This window comes from Castor canadensis, chromosome 5 (genome assembly GCF_047511655.1).
Source record: "Castor canadensis chromosome 5, mCasCan1.hap1v2, whole genome shotgun sequence".
NCBI classification, from domain to species: domain Eukaryota; kingdom Metazoa; phylum Chordata; class Mammalia; order Rodentia; family Castoridae; genus Castor; species Castor canadensis.
The window spans coordinates 133,938,392-133,950,844 of NC_133390.1; positions in this window are offsets into that span (position 1 = coordinate 133,938,392).

Consider the following 12,453-nt stretch of genomic DNA (forward strand, 5'->3'; position numbering starts at 1 on the left):
TACTAGATACTGAACTGGGAAGATTGAGATTGCAGTCAGATGACTCAGTCCTCCAGAGCTGAAGCAGAACTGGAAACTCAAGATGAAGATATCACTTCATCAGACATCTCACTCTGGAGATTTTCTGAATTCACAAGACTAGATGAATTCATGGAGACAGTGAGCTAAATACAAAGGAAAAGAGATCCAAGCGGGGAGTCTGAGCTGGGCAGGGCCCAGAAGTTGAGGGCCCAAGAAGGGAAGAGTGGGAAACAGAGAGGGAGTGAAGCAGCAGAAGGTGGGGAGCCTGGAATAGAGTAGATGGAGCTTCAAAGAACAAAGTGTGTGGGATGTGGCTACTGCATTCAGGGAGATGAAGGCTGAGAACTGACCCATGACTCAGTAACTTGGAGGTCACAGCAACCTTGACAATAGAAGTGTCCAGACTTGGTGGACACTCAAGTCTGGCTGGAATGGATTCCAGAGTGAACAGGTGAGAAAACTAATTTCCCTTCCCATGTCATTAACTGGTCGCTGGATCCCTGCTGTGCATACAGTCCTCATTGTGTGACCTATTAATATGTGAACCTGGCAAAGGGCTCACCCTATCTTTGACAGAATGTCCTCATCTGTAAAGTGAAGAGAATAATAAAGATTATTGTTGGGAGGATTCTGTAAATTAATGAATGCCAAGTGCTTGGGGCAATGTCAAACTTATGTCAATATCAGTCATGATCTGCTGAGAGAGTTGTTACTACTCATGCCACAGCTGACAGCGTGTGATAAGTTTCCCTAAGGTTGGTTGTGTAATACCAGATGAGGGCAGAAACCAGATCTCTTCTGCCCATGTTTCCAATCACAGTTAAGCTCTCCAAAGAGGACAAATGAATGTCAGGTTCTCAGAAACTTACTTCAATTCCTTGTTGGCTGACTGTACAGTTATTCACACTGTCAGGACACAGGGAGTGTTCTTCAGTCTGGGTTGCAGACACCATCATTGAGCTTTTATGCTTCATGCAGAGGGACTCTGAGCTGCTGCTATCCTCAGCACAGCAAAGAAGCAGGATGGTGTCAGGACAATGTAAGCCCTGCGCCAGACAGCAGTGATACTGCCAGTATCCTGGGAGTTGTTGGTTATAATTTTAATTTTTTTAAAAAAGACAAAACACATGCACCACAGGAATTCTTTGCTGCTGCAGCAACTGGAAGGAGCTCTCCAGGGCACCACTGCCTGGGGTTTGGCAGCAGGCATGTGCTGGAGCATCAGCAACTGGACACCTAATCCAGGCTTCAGCTCCTCAGTGAGTCCTGGTATGGGATGATGCATGCAGGGAAAATAAACTAGGATGGACAGCACCGGGAGCAAAAGCCAAGGCAGGGTTGACAGCTCTCCAGGCTGGTGTGCAACTAACAGCTGTCATGTGGCTCAGTTTCACCTCTGCCAATCAGAGATAAGCCCTTGAGGTTGCCTATGGGACACAAAGATAGCTAATTGCTTGCCACTAGTCTGATGCCACTGAGGAGGCCATGAGATGTCCCACTGAGCGTGGTGAACATTGCCTTCACCTGGTAGAGCAGCCGAGAGGTATGATCAGAGAAGGGGCAGGTTGATCACACAGTAGCTGATGTGAAGCTTGCTCCCTGTGAGTCACAGACCCTGACTCTGCAGAAGAGAAACATGAGCAAATGCCCTCAACCCCTATTTCTTATGTAGGCTCTCTGGCTGGATGGGGAGCCTAATTACTAAAAGAGCTGATTAACCTGAGCAAACCATTGAAATATATTAAATTTCCATGTTCATGCAGATCTTCACAAGACAGTGAAGCCCAAAGAATTAACCAAATCACAATGCTGTTACATGTTTTAGATCCAAGCTGGACAGAGAGTAGGGGCAAATTACCTAGAAGGGAGATATCATATTGGTCACCACCTGCATGGGGGTGGCACAAGGACCACAGTGTCTCAGTGGCCTGCTCCTATCTCTAAAGCCTATCAGTACCATATTCCTGGTCCTGCTCAAAAGCAATATGATGCAGTAGGCTGACCCTTCTCATTTGATTCCTGCATCCTGGCCAATCACAAGACTCACATCCCATGGAATCTTGGCACAATCCCTGTGAGCCACATCAGGAATATAAAGAAGAGCAGAAAAGTTGAGTTCTTGTTCTCACTGTTCCAGTTGGTGCTATTTGTTGCTACAACAGAATAAATACCACAGACTGGGTAATAAGTGGAGGAAATACATTTATTTTCCCAAGTTCTATAGACCATGAATTCCAGTTTTCAAGTGTCATCATCTGGATTGGGCCTTCTTGCTGTGTCACCCATGGAGGAAGGAGAAAAATTAGAGGAGATGGGGAAAGTCATGGAAGCCACAGTCACCAGCCCTTTAATGGCCATGATTATTTCATCATTATTCCTTAACACTTCTCATTTGTCCCCACTTACTTGCACTGTTACATGGGGTATTCAGTTTCTAACACTTGTTTTGGGGGGGTTACATTCAAGTCATAGGAGTATTTCTTCTTGTTTCTGCTATGAGATCCAGCTGGACAATCAATGTAGCCTCTCATCACTACTGCATCCTCCTTTGTTTTTAACTTTTTCAGTCAGTCTGATAGTTTTTTTCTATTTTCCTGGTGGAGGAGATTTGCTTTCATCAAGATTTTCTCTTTTACTAGGATATAAGTTTTCAATTATCTCCTCAATATCTCCTCTGACACCATGAGCCTAAATAAACCATCCCTCCTTTCAAGGTAATTACCTCAGTTATTTTGTCACTGTGACAGATAGCTAACTAGCACTTTCACTATTTAGAAAGGACTCAAATTATTACAAACTAAATACATTAAATGTGTATTATAATTTAGAAACCACACACTCTGGAATTTCCAAAGAGAACTTCAAAGTATACGCGTGACCGTGTGTAAGTCTTCTATAATACTGTAATTCTTCTCATTAGATGGTGATTACAAAGTTCTGATTTTTTTTATGTATGGCCAAGTGATTTTCTTTCCATATACAAAATTCAACTTGAACTTGGGAAGCTAAAATTGAAACACCATAATCACAGCAATTTATTTTATTTTTAACCTAAGAAAAATTAACTTTTTCTATCATTTATAATTTAACTCCACTTCATTTACAATCTTTGCCCACATTCCTTTACAAAGCTTGCTCAAATTCATAGCTGCATGGAAAACCATCTGTGCAGAGTATTAGCTTAGATAGAAATTTGTCATTGACACTAGAGTACAAACTGGGTTTTATGATGAAACACATAACTTTTTCTCTTTAATTTTCAAAAGTAGAGATGACTTTTCCAGGGGGCTGATAAGGAGTCTCACTTAATCCAGAGTTGACATCAATAAGAAAAAATTAATTCCCCAAAATCCCTGTTAGAGCTGAACAAGTAGTTCTCTTGCAATACCTTGATTCTATGAAGGCAACTTTCTAAAGAAGAAAAATTGATGGTAAAGAATGACAAAAAAATAAAAATACTTATAGCATAGTATTAACTCCATAATATGACCACCAAAGGGCAGTATTTCCCATGTGAATAATTCATGAGGGAAGTTTCAGAACAAAGCAGCTAACTTTTTAAATTACATTCATTTTCTCTCTATTATTACAAATAGGAATGAAGCCCATTTGCAGTGCTCTCACCAGCTGAAAAATCTAATTAAAAGTAAAAGGAAAAATTTATTTGGGAGGGACTCAGTTAAATCTTTCATTTCATTGGCCAAAGCTAGGGCCAGAAAAGATTGGTAAGCTTAGAATTATATTGTCCAGGGGAAATATTGGAGTGAGATACTGGTTGCTGCTGTTTTCAGGGGTGCCCATGAATTTGATCTCTAATTATAGTGGTTCTAGATACAATTCTGATTTCAGGAAGAGTCCAGTCCCAGTCCTATGGCTACCACCTAGTCTACTTCCTCAGACAAAAATGCAACCAAGGTTCTTGTGATTTCCTCTTATCCACTTTTGAAAACTATATCATCCTAAAAATTTACTAAAATATCTCAAGCGTGCATCTTGCCAAGTATTTAAATGCAGCAATGTGAAATATGGAGCAATGGAGATCCATGCTTTTGGGGAAATCCACTCTGTGTCTCCAGCCTCCTCAGGACACCCTGTGCTAGCCTGTCCACCTCTTTCTTGAACCACCCTCACACTGCTGCTGGAGACAGACACAATCTGAAAACATGGGTCTGACCACATCCTCTCCCTGCCTAAAATCATTTACACCTCTCAATCACCATCAGTACTCAGGAGGCTTCACCTCCCCACTCCTGCTGTGCTCCTTCCTGCAGCACTCACACCCCTACCACACAGAGCTCTCCCAAACCCACTCTACCACTTTTCACCAACCCAGCTGCAACTCCATCACTCCAGGGCAGCACTTCTCCACCTCTATCCTATGGTTGTGCTGGGATGGATTCTTCTTTGTTGTGGGAGTTGCCATGTGCATTGCAGGGAGTGGTCTCATCTCACTAGCTGCAAGTCCCACTCCTTGAGTTGTGACAAACAAAAATGTCTCCAGCTAGGTCATAGATCACTTGGGGCTTAAAATCACCTGTAGTTAAGAACAACTGAGATAAATTTAGAAGACAAGTTCTTTGAAAATACTGCCTTGTTCTCTGCGCTTGTGTATTCTCTCTATATAGTGTTATCTATATGCACTTGTGTCCCTCTTCATCCATCCCCCTACAGGAGCAACCCCAACAGAATGGGAGTGGAAGGTGCATAACTAATGTGCATGAATTGATGGATGAGTAAAGGGAGGGTGGGCTGAAGTATTGATAGATGGGATGAGAGAAGGATGGGTGAAAGGATGAATGGATACAAGAATGAATGAATGGATGGATGGATGAATATGTGGATGTATGGATATTGGGTAAATGAATGGAGATGATTTCTAGTCATTCATAATGACTAGAATTGTCATTTATAAGTGACAATTCTATGCTTTAGGTCCAAGAATTTTTTCCTCAGGCACAAGGAAAAACCACTGGGCATTCAGAGTATGAAAGGATGAATGAAGAAGAATCCACCAGGTAATAGTCCTGCCACAAGATAAAGTTCAGATATTTTATCCTCCAAGTCAGGGAGTCATGGAGCTTTGGATTGTGATCATTGCTAAACTGAGAAAGAAAACAAAGAACTTAACTGAAGATTTGGCTCAGTGGTAGCGTATGTGCCTAGAAACCAAAAAGAAAAAAACAAAGTCTAGCAGCTATAGTTAAGAATACTAATAACATTATTTACCATAATGTTGATAGTTTAAGCCACATTCTACCTTCACAACAGTATTACTTACACTTGAAATAGTTATCAGCTTCTCTCGAATTCTTTCCATTATGTATGGATTTGAACTCTGATGTGGAGAACAGGTCACCTCTCCCACTGCTGCCTTTCTCTATGCCTGTAATCAAGAATTCCTGCAAGGAGGGAATTGGATATCGCCTGGTGCTCAGATCCTCAGAGCCGCTTCAGGGGAACCTGGGCTGGGACAGCAGCATTTCTCTGCATGGCAAGGACAGTGACTTCAGGGCAGAAGCATAGAAGCTTCCAGACATTAAGGAACTACTATCTACTCTTCCCAGGCAATAAAGTCATTCAAAGAATTCTAGACATGGACTATCGCACTGCCTAATAGCTTTTAATTCCTGGAAGCCCAAGTGTCAGATATAACATCAACCTCTTTCCAATCCACTTTCCATTCTCACAGCCAACAATTCATCTCACCATCTATAATTTAGCATTGAACTCTAAATTTTGACATTTCCAAGGGTTCAGCCCGTGGTCTTCTCTCTTCTTTATATTACTTCCTATGCTAGAAAGCTGGATTTTCAACTTTCAGCTTATATTTAAATAACAATTTGCCAATGATGTCTAAAAATTGTGCAACTCACATCTCACCTCACCCAAAAATGCTAGGCTCATATTTCCCAAGTGGCTGATCAAGTCTCTGCTTTGAAACCAAATACACTTCTCTCACGTTGCACTTCCTAAACCAGTCCTCAATATCTCCCACCAAAACTGATCCTACAATCCATCTCAGTGAATAATGGGGCCTAATACTCAAGCTTCTCCACATGAATGTCTGCACAGATGGAGAATATTTGCATTCCAAATCAAGGAAGACGATGCTGTCACTGAATTCTTCCACACATCCACGGGTTCTCCTTTCAGGAGGAACAACAACACAGCAGCATGCCGGTCCCCTTTTTCTAATGCATAAAATATCAGAAGATTAAGTCCATCCAGTGTTGTTGAAAAAATCATATTCCCAGAGAATCACTTACCACCTTGGGGAACTTCCTGTGACAGTCCCTGTCCCAAGGGCTTTATATCCATCACCTCATTTAATTTACACAGGTACCTGTAACACAGTTATTATTATTTGACAGACAAGGAAACTGAGGCACAGAAAACAACTTTCCCAGCAGCACTCAGGACTGTTTCTAGTCTATGTTCTTGCCCACTTCATGATGTTCTCAGGAACTCCCTGTGTGTTTGTAGGTAGGCCAACACTTGCACATAGTGGGGATGGTCTCATTAATTCAGAATTTTTAGTCCAGTAATATGTGGGTACATAGTCTTCAACCAAAGTGGCCTTGACTATAGGACTTCTGGGGACTTTAAAATGTTGACTTGCACACAGGGATCAGGAGAGCATGAGGTGCTGAACTCAGCAATTTGAAGACAGAACCCTCTTAAAAGTGGCGCCTGGTGTTTACCCTGAATCCATTCTGGGAAACTGTGCATTAAGGGGACATAACACTGATCTAAGCTAGCCTCTTAAGCAGAACAAGGGCTGTATGTTTTCATTCTTGTCTACCCTGGGCTCTGCAAAGACAAAAGCAAGACTATGAGGATCTAGATCCCAGAACAAATGAGATCAAATTGTGTAATTTCACTCCCCTGAAATTACACAAAGTATGTTTTCTCACTCTCAGGGGCCATGTTCACCCAAACTGAGGCAGAGGTCCCAGAATGGACTGAAAGATCGCCACTGTTTCAGTCTACCACAAAAGGTGGCAGGGATGTAGCTTTAATTGGAACTTTTTGGGGAAAAAGTGGAGTTTATCTCTAGCTAGCTATGGTTGTGCAGTACTTGAGAAGCTAAAACAGGAAGATAGTGAGTTCCAGGCCAGCCTAGGTTGCATTGTATCCAAAAAAAACTGATTATGTCTATCTTCCAATTTACTTGATTTATTTTAAGGGTTTGAACCAAATATTTTATGCAAGGCACTTTTCATTATCAGTAAATGGGGTATATATAATCAACCAAAACTATTGGAATAAGCATCACTTGGGAATACTTACAGGTCTTTTCTGTCTACTTCTACAACAGGAAAATCATGTCTTCTTATTTTAAAAACAACGACAAGAAGATAGAATGCAAGGGGCCTATGTTCTAGGCAATTCTTTATTGGCTACATACCACTAGAAGTTTCATAAGGTATTACTGGTTTTCCCCAAGCAAAGTAAATTGAAACCAGAACATATTGTTGGCCATAAAGTAAGGAAGATCTCAAAGAATGATGGGGACATGTTAAGGGATACAGGAGATGCTTGAAAGGAAAACTTATGAGCAAATCTGTCATTGTATAAGTATTAAATTAACTATGATGATTGAGTATTATAATACATTGAATCAAATAAGCATCCATAGGTCCATGCTATGATGAATGAATGAATGAACGAATAAATGAAAAGAAAAAAACATATAAGAAGAAGAGCATTTCCTTGTAGAAATGTGAAAAAGTAAATTGTACAAATAATGATAAACCTAAAACATCACCAATGGATCCCAAAATTACTGGGTTAAACCTGTTAAGAGGCAAGTACATATGTAATCACAAAATACCACTTTGTCAATTATTTATTAATTACAAAGATGAAAATGGTAGAATTTTTAGGAGAAAACTCACAGTCTACATCTTAACCCAGTGACTAAGGTTAACATCAACAAAATGGGGACAAACAATCTGCCCTTGGGCTCCTGCCTCCATCTCTAAATCCTTCTTTTTCTAGGAAAGATAGCCTACTTATGCAGATGAATAACTTTCTAAACCAGGTTACTAACAGGAAAATTTGTCAGGACCAATACAATAGCCTATCTCATTTTGTATTGTGTCTATACTTTCAGTGCAATCTAGTAGTGTTGTCTGATAAAATTCTTTTAAATTTTATGAATCTTACTGATGTCGATTAGATTAGACAAAAGTCATGACCACAAGTTGGTTTGAAAGAAGCTTTCTCTAACTTTGCCTTCTGCTGAGAGACAAGATCCTTAGATGTCTTAGAAGTCCCTTAATTTAACTGAGGAGATCTGTACCCAGATCACGCCAGTAGTTATTTACAGAGCCTTTTGTCTTACTGAGGAAAATTGTCTGAGGAAATTCTTTAAACTTGCTGTGGTCTTTTAATTGTTTTTTCTTTCCTTCATCTATTCATTAATGGTGCTGGGGATTGAACCAAAGACCTTGCAAATGCTAGGTGAGTGCTCTACCACTTAGCTACATCCCCAGTTTTTGCTGAAGTTTTGAAAGAATGTTTCCATAACACTCTTCTCCTCATCTTAGACCATGCTTTCCTGAGAATGTCCTGAATTTGATCTTTCTCTCAGAAGCATCTTGTTTTTACACCATTTGCTTCTGGGGAGGCTATACATCTTCACAAACAAAACCTGATGTTTTTTTTATCTTCTGATAACTCTTATCTTTCCCCCTGCATATAATTACAGCAGGTAGCACCTTTAACATGCTGCCTGTTCATTGGGAATATTTTGATTTTGCAAGCTATAGTGTTGCTAAAACCCCAATCACTGCTTCTAGTTTCCATAAATTTTGCTCGCTTTCCTTTCCCATGGAAGGAATTTCAGCCATTCTCTAATCTAAAATTTTCAAAGCTTCTTCCTACTTCCCAGTTCCAGAGTCATTCCCATATTCTGCATTGTCTATTATGGCAGGATCTACTTCCAGGTATCAAAATCTCTATCAGTGTTCTGCCACTGTATAACAAATCATCCCCAAAGCTGTAAGCTTGAAATAGCAAATAGCTTCTGATTACCAGAATCCTGGGAAGGCTTGAGGTGTTTGGTTCCAACACAGGATTTCTCATGAGGCTGCAATTATGGATGCTTTAGTCACAGATAAATGGCATTAGACAATTGCTTGAGGTTTCATGACAATTTGTATTACATATTTGGTTTATCTGGTGACTTTTTAATCATTGAAGAACTTTCCTCAGTAAATCTCATCTGCTTTTGGATATTTAATGAAGACATTTGGAGACCAAGGAGCAGTGGATTATCCCAGAACAGACTCGACAAATGTGTTCATTCTTCACCAAATAGAAAATAAACATATTCTTATGTATTATATATATGTATATATATGTACATATATAATTATGTCAAGTTCATTGAGTATGTCTGACTGTAAGTGTATTAAACTAATGAAGTTCCATTACATTGAAAATGATCCTTTATTGGAGCACAAATAATATTTCCCTTACTTTGTAAATTTAACTAATTATCAAAATTTTCCCCCAATTATCTCATTGTGAACTTGGATTCCATGTGTTCACGTGTGATAGAAACTAAAATAACTTCAACAAATCAGACTAGAGTCAGAGGAAAACACATACAAGGGTAAGGAATTCTAAAAATGACAAAGGTGTCCCCATGCTAATCTCAGATGGACTGGAATTTTTAACCCCCCCGCAAGAACTGGGAAAGCTTCACTTGGCTTCAGATCCTATCCAGGGTTCAGGTATGAAGAAGAGTTGTTCAGCACTCCATATTCAGGTGCGATATTGCCATATTTTTCCTTGAGAGTTAAATCTACTTTCTTTGTTGATTATGCACTGTGGCCACTTCTGAATTTCCCCTACCTGGGAACATGGGAAAAGTGAGACAGGATAGGGAGAGTCACTTACTGTACTGTTCACAAACACCACTGCACCTCGTAGGGTTGCATAATGAGTACAGAACTATAACCAAAGATGTCAAATACCAATTAGGATTATCATTATCTACTGCAATGATAATGAGACAGTATTACTATGTACTCACGTGTAAGACAGACAAACAGAAGTTGGATATGGTAAACAATTCTGACTAATGAGGTGGAAATCTAGTCATTCCAATGATAAGAATCCTGCTTTTTACATTATTACTGTCTAATTATGAAAAAGGCATAAGATCATCTGAATGTACAGAGTACAGAATCCAAAAAAATTCACTGGATTACACTAAAGGAAATTGAAAAACAAAGTTCATAGTTGCCATCAAAATCATTGCTAGACTCTGTCTATGGCCCAAGGACTGCTGTGGCTTCCATGGTAAGGACTTGGCCATCTGACATGACCATGGCCTCCCACTTCTGATTTATTATCTTAAATTATAACACTGCATAGTCCAGGTGACAATCAGATCTCCATAGACCCACCACATAGAGCAATTTCTTGCCTGCTTGAATTGAGCTATACAGTAAGTCATTACTGATGTTTTCAAATTTCATATGCAAGTATATCATCCCATTAAAGTCTAGTTTCCCAGCAGAAGGCATGCCTGATGTCCCTGGTTTCTCTTGAGCTAATGTAACTAAAACAGAGCCTATAATAAGTAGGCACTTGATAAGGGTTCAGCTGCCATTGGGTGACTATGTAGTATGGACCCAACACTTCTCCCAAACTGAAGTATCCAGGCTAACATTCTCAGGAATGATATATACCCTGCTTCCTATCCATTACACAGAAGGGCACAATCTGATCCAGCGTTCTCAGCACTAATGAGGATAAACGGTCGTTCTAATAGTCAAGATTAAGGCCACTCAAGGTTGAAGTAGGAGGAATCCATGTGGTACTTATGTTGAATAAGAAATATTCCTGCCATCCCTCCAGCATCACACAGCTCACAACAGCTACCAACTCTTATTATTTTTCACCTCCAGTCTAATTTTTTTCTCCTGTAGCCTAGACATTTAGTGACTTAATACTCCCTTGAATTGGGCAGATATTCTAGGGCAACAAGCAAGGTAAAAACATAAAGAAAACAATAGGATCAGGACTCAGAACAAGACCAGCAGTCTTCTTACTGAGTCATAGACTGAAAGATAAGTCAGAGACTTCAGAGGACAGAGCACCCTTTCTCTAGAGCTTGGACTTGAGACCTTGTGTGAAAGGTCAAGCTTTAATATCACTGGGCAGACAATGACAAGGCCACAGCCCAAATGAAAGATTCACATATCAATGCATAAAGGATCTTTCATAAAGCCAATAAAATAGTACTTGCAGGAATGAGCCAGTTAATAAGGACATCTATCCTGTCTTTTGGGAGAAAGAAAGAGAATTGACAGATTCTGAAGCCAGGGGCTTCTGGGGACAAACCTTGCAAATCTCTGGAAAGGCTGGATGTAGGCCCCAAGCACAGAAAACTGACCTCTGGGAGAAAGAATGAGGTTTCTGATCAACCTGTGATCATTACAAGTTACACTTAAAAGAAAGAGAGAGGTACATTAGGCAGAGAAGCATTCATTATCTATGCAGAGAATCATGTATTGGACAAGATGGTAAAGTGTGATAAGACAAAAACAGGAAATACAAAGAACATTTTATGACCCAGTGCCTTTCTCTTTCTTGATATCCATTTCAACATGCATGTAGTATATATACACACACAACAAAAATTCAAATCTGGGAGCAAAGTATCATAGTCTCCTTCATGCTTGCTGGCTGAATACTTTTGAGACTATAAGCATCTGAAATATATCTGTAGATCTCAACTTTCTCCACTATAAAATGAATGGATTAATTTAGATAACTTTTTATATTGAAATATGTTATTTATCCACTTAACAAGAAGAGAGTGCATGATTGCTCAATGCAAGCTTTTCTGTACCCACTAAGAATAAAACTTTAAACACAACAGACACTAAACTTGCCTTATAATCTAGCAAAGTAAATATTAAAATATAATCAATGAGTCCATGCACTAAGAAGACATAATGTTCAATGTCTAAATACAAAACAACATTGAAATGAAGATTTCAATAGTGAGCGATAGAAGTAGTAGACAGAAAATTATCAACAACATAAAAGACCTGAGCACCAAATCACCCAAAACTTCTAATATATATTGTGTACATACATACTCACATTACATATGTACATACATGTATGTATATTTACAATAGATGATATATAGAGAGAAAATTCTATTCCATATAACTTCAGAATAATAATTTTATAAGATCCAAGGTAATATCTTCCAAGATAGAATATGTACCTTCTACCCTGCACCAACACACAAACATCAGCAAATCTGAGATAATTAAGAACATTAATTATCATGGTACATAGACACACACACACACACACACACACATTTAGGCCATAAGAGAATGAAGCAAGATGTCAATAACTGAAAGAAAACAGGTGAATATCAAAATACTTGAACAT